Source organism: Montipora foliosa, chromosome 4, assembly GCF_036669935.1.
Source record: "Montipora foliosa isolate CH-2021 chromosome 4, ASM3666993v2, whole genome shotgun sequence".
Lineage (NCBI taxonomy): Eukaryota > Metazoa > Cnidaria > Anthozoa > Scleractinia > Acroporidae > Montipora > Montipora foliosa.
This window is the reverse complement of record NC_090872.1, coordinates 13,871,722-13,879,823: the sequence shown is the minus strand read 5'-3', so window position 1 is coordinate 13,879,823 and position 8,102 is coordinate 13,871,722. Positions and strand designations below refer to the sequence as shown.

The 8,102-nt window shown below is 36.9% G+C and overlaps 1 long non-coding RNA gene across 1 annotated transcript; it reads right to left on the bottom strand.

Moving 5' to 3' along the window:
• Positions 1–6,112: 6,112 nt before the first annotated feature.
• Positions 6,113–7,188, bottom strand: LOC137999003 (uncharacterized). The gene is made up of 2 exons (XR_011122863.1): positions 6,749–7,188; positions 6,113–6,329 (listed from the first exon to the last, which is right to left on the bottom strand). It is a non-coding gene; the product is annotated as an uncharacterized lncRNA (long non-coding RNA).
• Between the last annotated feature and the right edge of the window lie 914 nt (positions 7,189–8,102).

Sequence of the window (8,102 nt, the reverse complement as noted above, 5' to 3'; positions counted from 1 at the left end):
AACACGGCCACGTTTTTCTATTGTGCATTTTGCTGCACAGGAAAAAAAACTAGACCCTCCGTGAGGGTACACTGGGTTGCCTGTGGTACGTGCAGCGTTCACGCAATTTTTTTCAAGTTGGAGGGGGGGGGGGGGGGGGGGGGTGACCCAGAAGTCGTACCAGAAGTCATACCAGAAGTCATACCAGCAGAGGCCCTTTGGCTCACAGGTCTTCACACGTTCGTACGACGAAACAGATCCTTTTGTGAGGTTAAAAACCTGGCGACCGGCCTATTAATTAATCATTTGTCAGAAAGAAGAAATTCCTGTCCTCTTTAAAAAAAATTGACACGCATTGCTTAAGTGTGGTAGTGAAGTAACACAGCGATTTATTCCATAATGTCAACTGAACTGTGTGTTGTCTTCCAGGAGCTTCAAGTTGTCCTTGCGTAATATGTAGCTCTAACAGTGCACGATATTGTTTTGGTATTGTGTATCATTGTAGTGAAATGGTAGAAGTCTTGGGTAAATAGCCTGAGAAGACATGTGGTTACTAGCAAAGTACTGAGCCCAGAAAGATTGAAGAAAATAAATGGGAAGTGAAAAACATTGTCTTCTGGGATGACATGTTGACCGTTGTCTTTGCGTAATATGTAGGTCTAACAGTACACGATATTGTTTTGGTATTGTCTATCATTGTAGCGCCATGGTATAAGTCTTAGATAAATAGCCCCTTGAGAAGACATGTGGTTACTAGCAAAGTACTGAACCCAGAGAGACTGAAGAAAATAAAAGGGAATCGAGAAACATTGGCTTCTGGGCTGACATGTTGATCATGCAACTTCTTTCCACCACAAGTGTAAGCGTGCACTGACAGCATCTGACAGCATCTGAAAGCTTTGTAAACAACAGTTGAAAGCTGAAGTTACTCCTATTCGGCGGGGTTAGTATCTGGATGGGCGACCTAAGAAATATACCACTCAGTAACAGAAGCATTTTATTGATTTAAAGAAAGCTTTTGACACGGTAGATCATTTAATATTATTGCAAAAATTGGACCACTACGGTGTACGCGGGGTAACAAATAATTGGTTTGCCTCTTACCTGCTTGGGCGGCAACAAACAACTCAAATTGGAGCCAAAAACATATCAAAAAAGGAAGTAATATTATCAGGAGTCCCGCAGGGATCGGTGCTAGGACCGTTGCTTTTCCTCGTCTACATAAATGACATATCTAACAGTTCTGATCAGCTTAAATTTTATTTATTTGCAGACGATACTAACCTCTTGTATGCTGATAAAAACCTTAGGGAGCTAGAGATTAAGGTTAATACAGAACTTAGTAAGATCTATGACTGGTTAGTTGCTAATAAGTTATCATTGAATATAAAAAAATCTAACTTTGTTATATTTCGACCAAGACAAAAGATCTTGAACTATCAAGTAAACTTAAAGGTGTTTGACCATCACACTAATAGCTATATCTCTTTGGAGCGTAAGAAGTTCATCAAATACTTAGGCGTGCTCATCGATGAAAATCTTTCATGGAGTTACCACATTGCTCATGTTGCATCAAAAATAAGTAAATCAATTGGTATCATCTCTAGGATAAGGCATTTTGTACCACTGAGTACTTTACACCATATCTACAGGTCACTCATTCAACCATACTTAATGTATGGTATAGTAGCGTGGTGTAATACTGCAAAAGTTCATAGAACTAAACTTTTGACCCTTCAAAAACGAGCTCTTCGCCTAATGTATTTTGCTGATTACAAATCTCATGCAATACCTTTCTTCATTTCTTCTCGTCTTCTTCCTTTAGATATGCTCTATTTCAAATCTGTGGCTGTGATTATGCATGATGTATCAAACAAATTGACACCTCCTAATATATTTAACCTATTCACCCATCAAGCTGATATTCATCCTTATGAGACGAGATCATCGCAAAGAGGAGATTATTTTCTTAAACGTTCGAGAATAGATATTCAAAAAAGATCTTTCTCAAGAATTGGCGTTAAAATTTGGAATAGCATATCTCGTGAAGTCCGCCTGATGTCAAAATCTAACTTCAAAAATAATGTTGATGATATCCTCTTACAAAGACTGCTAAAATATGATGATTACATTGATGTTTCGATAATATTGGCAAATTTTGACTCCTTAGTTTAGTATGTCAGGTAGTTAAAAATTTATTTATTCAATTTAAGCTACTTTTTTCATGTTTATTTATGTTATACTGTTCTCCACTGCACTAACTGTATTCTAAAACTAATTTATTTTATTTTATTTATTTATTTATTTGAATGTGTAGTTATGTATTTGTAACCATTTTATCTGGAATATTTATTGTAAGCAATGCTCGCCTCGACTAGCTATTGCTAACTGCGAGCATTGCATAGTTTTGTGATATTTTATGCAAGATACATAATAAAACCTGAAACCTGAAACCTGAAGCATAGGACCGAAAATTCTATTTTAATGCTATCAAATGCGAACCAAGCAAGATACAGATTTTGTTAGCTTGCTTTATCCAAAACAAATATTGATGTAAAAGTAAATAAATATGGATACACAGTTTTTAAGAAGAGCAGAAGGAAGTTTCAGGACGGTCGATCGAGCATAAAATATTTTGCCATCGGTAATAAAATCTACGACATGAAAACAACATTTATTTTGAACCACGAATATAAAAAGTTACCATCAGCGAAAAACAGTTTGGGAGATTTTAGTTGTTTTGTTGTAATTGTACAAGTTTGGCTGCACCGAGTAAATCGCACATCGAATTCAGCGAGCGCAGTGATCAAGTTACCGCGTTATTTTACCGCGGCATGTTTACTCGCGAAACAGTGAAGCATCTGTGTCAAATGATGCCAAGCTACCGGGTTTTTGTTTTTGTTAGTTTTCTTTTTATTTCGATTGTTATAAATTTTGACAAGAAATGTGCGAATTCAACACAAAGATCACAATCGCGCAACTCTCAGAGGTTGACCATTGTTTCTGGAAAATCAAAAATTTACTCTCCAAGACAAGGTTATTTATCACCAGGTAATTCCATCGTTTTGGTAATAGCAGCTACTTTATTATTCATCAGCGTCACAATCTTTTGCCGATTTTGGGGGTCATTTTGTTGAAACTCAAGCACGCTTCCAACAGACCTGTTTATTTTCGTGACTAATGCGTTACCACAAAAATTCTCCCCGTATCACATTTCAACACATGTATGCAAATTTGCTAAGCTCGAAAATTACACAACATGATAAATTTACAAAAGCTAGAAATTTCACAGAAATATTTTCCAGCGAAACATTTATTGAAACAAGCAACATATTTGCTATAAGAGGCAAGAAACCCTTCCTATTTCAGTTGCGTGCGTGCAAGCGAAACAAACAATCACAAAGCATATGCAATTAAATAAATTTCTGACAGTTCACATTCAAACCTTTTCGAAAGAACCTTGACCGTAAATAATAAAGCACAAAAGAGACAACAAGCTTTCATTCAAGTAATTTTTCACTGTCACATTTCCAAATATTTTACACCTTTGCTGAGTTGAGTACAAAATACCGGTAAATGTAAATTGTCAGACAACTAAGATGCGACTTGAGTAAACACTGTGATGCATTCTTGTTGGCGTTCGATTCCTTCAATGTTAATTTGTTAAATCATAGTTAGTAACTATGGTTAAATCCATAAAAAAATTGCTATTTGATTTCCGTGTTTTATATAATACCAAGTTAGTAAAATATTAGAAACAAAGCTCACTTGATATCCAAAGGCGAAAAATGAAATTGTTGTCGAAGACCATTACTCGTCTCTTACAATCCAGATATTTATTTTTCAGCGCTGTCTTGCTCATACAATTGACGATCCATTCTTGAGCTCCATGAGGGTATATTTTGTTTAAAGATCCACTAAAACGCCATTCACGTCAATGACTTATTAGTGAAATTTCCAATTGTTATACTGGAAGACTGTGCAGAGTTGAGAACAGGTAAATACAAATCTGACAAATAGCGAGACAACTGAGATAACAGATCCACTATATGGATTCCTTATCTGTCTTTGTTGAACCCACACTGAGTTACCAGAGAACTGTTCATTTGGTTTGAGTGTTGTACAAAACACCACGCTTGGCAAAATGTTAGGAAGACTGCTCACTTTGATTACGGCTCGACGGGCGACAGATTGTTGTCGAAGTCCATTACTCGTCGCTTCTAACATTCGACCGCCTGTCCTGTCCAGTATCCAATTCGCTTGCCATTATTGAGCTTCATTAGGGTACATTTTGTTCAAAGATCCCCTAAAACGCCATTCGCGTTACATGACTTTCGACGCCATTGCCGGTTAAGTTAATCGTTCCACTGTGTCTACCAGAGAAATCTACGCATTTCCCACTACCCTCTCGATCCTAAGAAAATACGCGTAGAAGGCTCTATGCACAAAGACACCACTTAGCAGGGGAGTGACAGGCAGGACTTTTACCGACACGGAAAAAAATAAAAAAAAAAAAAGAAAACGAAAAATAAAAAAACGACGAAATTAAAGACAGATTCCGACTGGGTTGGCAACCCAGTAAAAAACTGAAATCTAACGTCTTCTATAACTCGAGCCCCTACATGACCCGAGTAACAAGCGCGAATGGAATAAGTGTCTTATTAACTTCCTTAAACTCCAAAAGTTTAGAAAAAAAGAAATACCAGCGAAACAAGGGAGAAAATACGAGCAAAAAAGATAGCAAATCCGTGCCAAATCACAAAAACATTTGTTACCTTTTTGTGTACTTGTAAAATGTGTTTTTTTTTATTTATTCAGAGAGGAATTTCTGGCAAAAAAAACTTCGGTTATCAACGCTTAGCGCAAACATTTACCATATAAGGTCCAAACTATGGTATGTCAGCTTATAACCGAGATAATGCGAAGCTGATAATTTAATAATACTGCGAAGAAAAAATAACAGAAGAGATTTGTCCCAGATGTGGAAGGCAATTCGAGTGCTACACACAAGGTGTATTTAAGAGCGGTGGAGCATTGCAGGTCTACGCAAATGATAGCGTTTTCTGTAATAGTTGTTTAATGGACGACTTTTAGTCAAGGACATGGGAAAAAGCAAAACTGCAGTATTGCATGTTGAACCAAAGCTTATAGGCTAAAACATTGCGTTCTAGTTATTAATTTTACGATTGTTGCTAGCCGGGCCCGGGTGGCGTCCTTTTCGCCTCGTCAAAGAGATCAGTGGGCCGTTTCTCGAAAGTACCTAAACTTTTCACATGTCACAATTCCCTCTTTATCTCAAGAAGGGAGAGGGTTTAAGTGTTTCACAATCCGCTTTTAGTTATCTCAAAACAACATGCTAAAAGTCATCGGGACTTGTCGAGAAACAGGCCCCTGGTCACAATCGGTTTTGAATTGCGTCCAAGTTAGTTTTTGATGATTGTATCCGATAATCAAATGTGGTAAATTTAAACTATAATGAGGCAGAAACCTGTTGCTAGCCATGCTAATTTAAAGTGATTTTAATAAAAGTAAGCGCTCTTCTCATTAATTCTCAATCCAGACCTTTCCACCCTCTATGCCATTCCCCATTTTTTTTTCGGGATCATTTGCGGTCCAAAACGGGGATCATTTGCGTTCCGGGATCATTTGCAGTACGGTTTGGGGATCATTTGCGGTCCTGGTATCATTTGCGGTACAGTTTGGGGATCATTTGCGGTTCTGGGATCATTTGCGGACCCGTACAGTCCCTTCCAGTAGAGTGTACTGGTTTCCTTGTTCCCTTTCAAAATTTGATTGTGTTCCCATATTCCCGAAAGTATTTTCAAACTTGTTCCCAGCTTTTTGATCCCTAAAATTGTTTATGTTCAGTGGTTCCCTAAAATATTTTGTCATTGTTCCCGAGTTGCCCAGTTTAAATTAGCCATGATCACTTGTTTCCCCAAACCCCTGGGAGGGACTCCATTAGCTAACGTTCCCGCTAAGGAAACTTAAGATACTTTTCTCCTGTCCGTCAGTTCTAATCTGTGAGGTTTCCCTATCTCGGACAACCCTCAGAAAACGCATTATACGTCGAGAGAAAATGAAAGGGAAACGAAAAATGTCTTCACAAGTTTAAACGAGAAGCTCTACACAGTTATGATTAATTCATTTCCTTTTATTGCTCTATATAGGTAAAACATCAGCTGGATTACATTTCTATATCACTACAAATTAACACGTGAACCATTATTCCTTTAAGGTTTCTTGCATTCTCTATATTTTCAACAGCCCAATCTTTTCGCAGCGGCACAAAGCTCTCGTTTACGCAGAGAAAAATCGTTCATATCCGACGAATCCATCCCCTCTTCATTCTGAAATTAAAAGAAGAAAGAGAAAAATATTAAGACCTTTATTCCAAGCATCCAAAAAATTTATAAGAATAAAGATAAGCGAAATAAGTTTAAGAAAACTCTTCAAAGTTGCAATAACTTCATTTATTAAAAAAAACGATCAAATTTGTAGTGTTATCTGGTTCCTTGTCGTTACATTTTAGAGTTATTTGATGTTGTATTAATACACTCAATCATGCATGTTTTTTTTCCTTTTTAAAATGTCTCCATTCTTTTCAGTGTCATTATGCGTAGTGGACCAATTTCGACACATAACGCCAATTTCATTCGTTAAATCAGCCGTTCCCGAAAATACCAAAGGAAAAACAGGGGCGTCCCTCAGATTCAGAGCGTCGAGCAATGAATAATCGTGATAGGAATTATAAGCTACAGTCACTTACTCGGGCAATTTTCTTTTCTTCGAAAAATCGCGGCCTCTGTGTCTTGAGTTCCATCCCGGAGTTCAACCATGATTCAGATTCACTTATGAAGGCTGTCAGCAGAAGAAGGGTTAAAGCGAAGAAGAGTGCTTTGTTTACCATGCTGAAGGGTAAGGGATCACCTATGTGCTTCTTTCCTACAGCTCGAAATTGAGTTCGCAGGTTAGTGTACCTGATCGAAAAGCTATTGAAAACGCTCTTATATATGTAATGAAAGGTAACTCCTTGACAGCAATCACTGACGGAATGAATTTTGGCAGCAGCTGCAGTTGTAGTGGGTAGAGTTACTTGTTGACTAAACTCGGCAAGGAAGAATCAGTTATAAAACACCGACCTACTAATTTTGACATGACCTACATATCAAAACAACACCGCCCTACATATTTTGGTGTGTTAAAAAGGTTTATAGTTTGTCTTCATTGCTTGTCTTCATATTATATATATATATATATATATATATATATATATATATATATATATATATATATTATATATATATATATATTTTTTATTTTTTATTATTTTTTTTTTTTGCCGTTGGGTTTTCCGATAAGAATCGTTTCCACGATTCATATTAGGATACCCTCTAAATGATGAAACACAATACTCTAATAGTTGATATTTCGATTAATTGGTAACATCTTGCCGAAGATCAGTGTCTCCTTAAACGTGATAACATTCACAAACAGTCACGAAAGCCTGAGTGTTCTGAGAATTAAAGATCTAGAGTAATGATATTTTCTTTCATATTCATTATGAGAAGTATGCCTGAAACAAAAATAAATTAACGATTTGCGGGAAGAAACATGCAATTATATCCTGACGGGGGTAAACAGACGAGTCTTTGTAATGGCCAAAATGAAAACTGATTGACGGCTAAACGTATATGACTAATTTGAGCCGCTCCGATCCATTAGCTATGAATTCCGTTAACCAACTTGTTTTTAATAAAGTACTATACTAGAAACACCTCTCCAACGGCCGTTAATCTTACTGCCGTAAAATTGGAGACTTGAGGCGCCATGCATCAAACTAAACTGCTTTCGTCACTGTTCCAAAAAAAAAAAACACTAGGGTTAATAGTATATAGGGTACTTCTTAGCGCTACTAGCATTTGTAAACTAATTTTAAGATTAGAGGTTTCAATGTTTCGACATACCTTAGAGATTTATACGGTTCAAATTTAAGTGAAGTTTATATTTGGAATATTTGGAAGTTGTTTTTTATAGAATTGTTATCCAGTAGGTATGGGGGTTCCCCATTGACGAGTAAAATCGTCTGGCGTTAGACAGAGGAAAATACTAAGTAGGGGTAA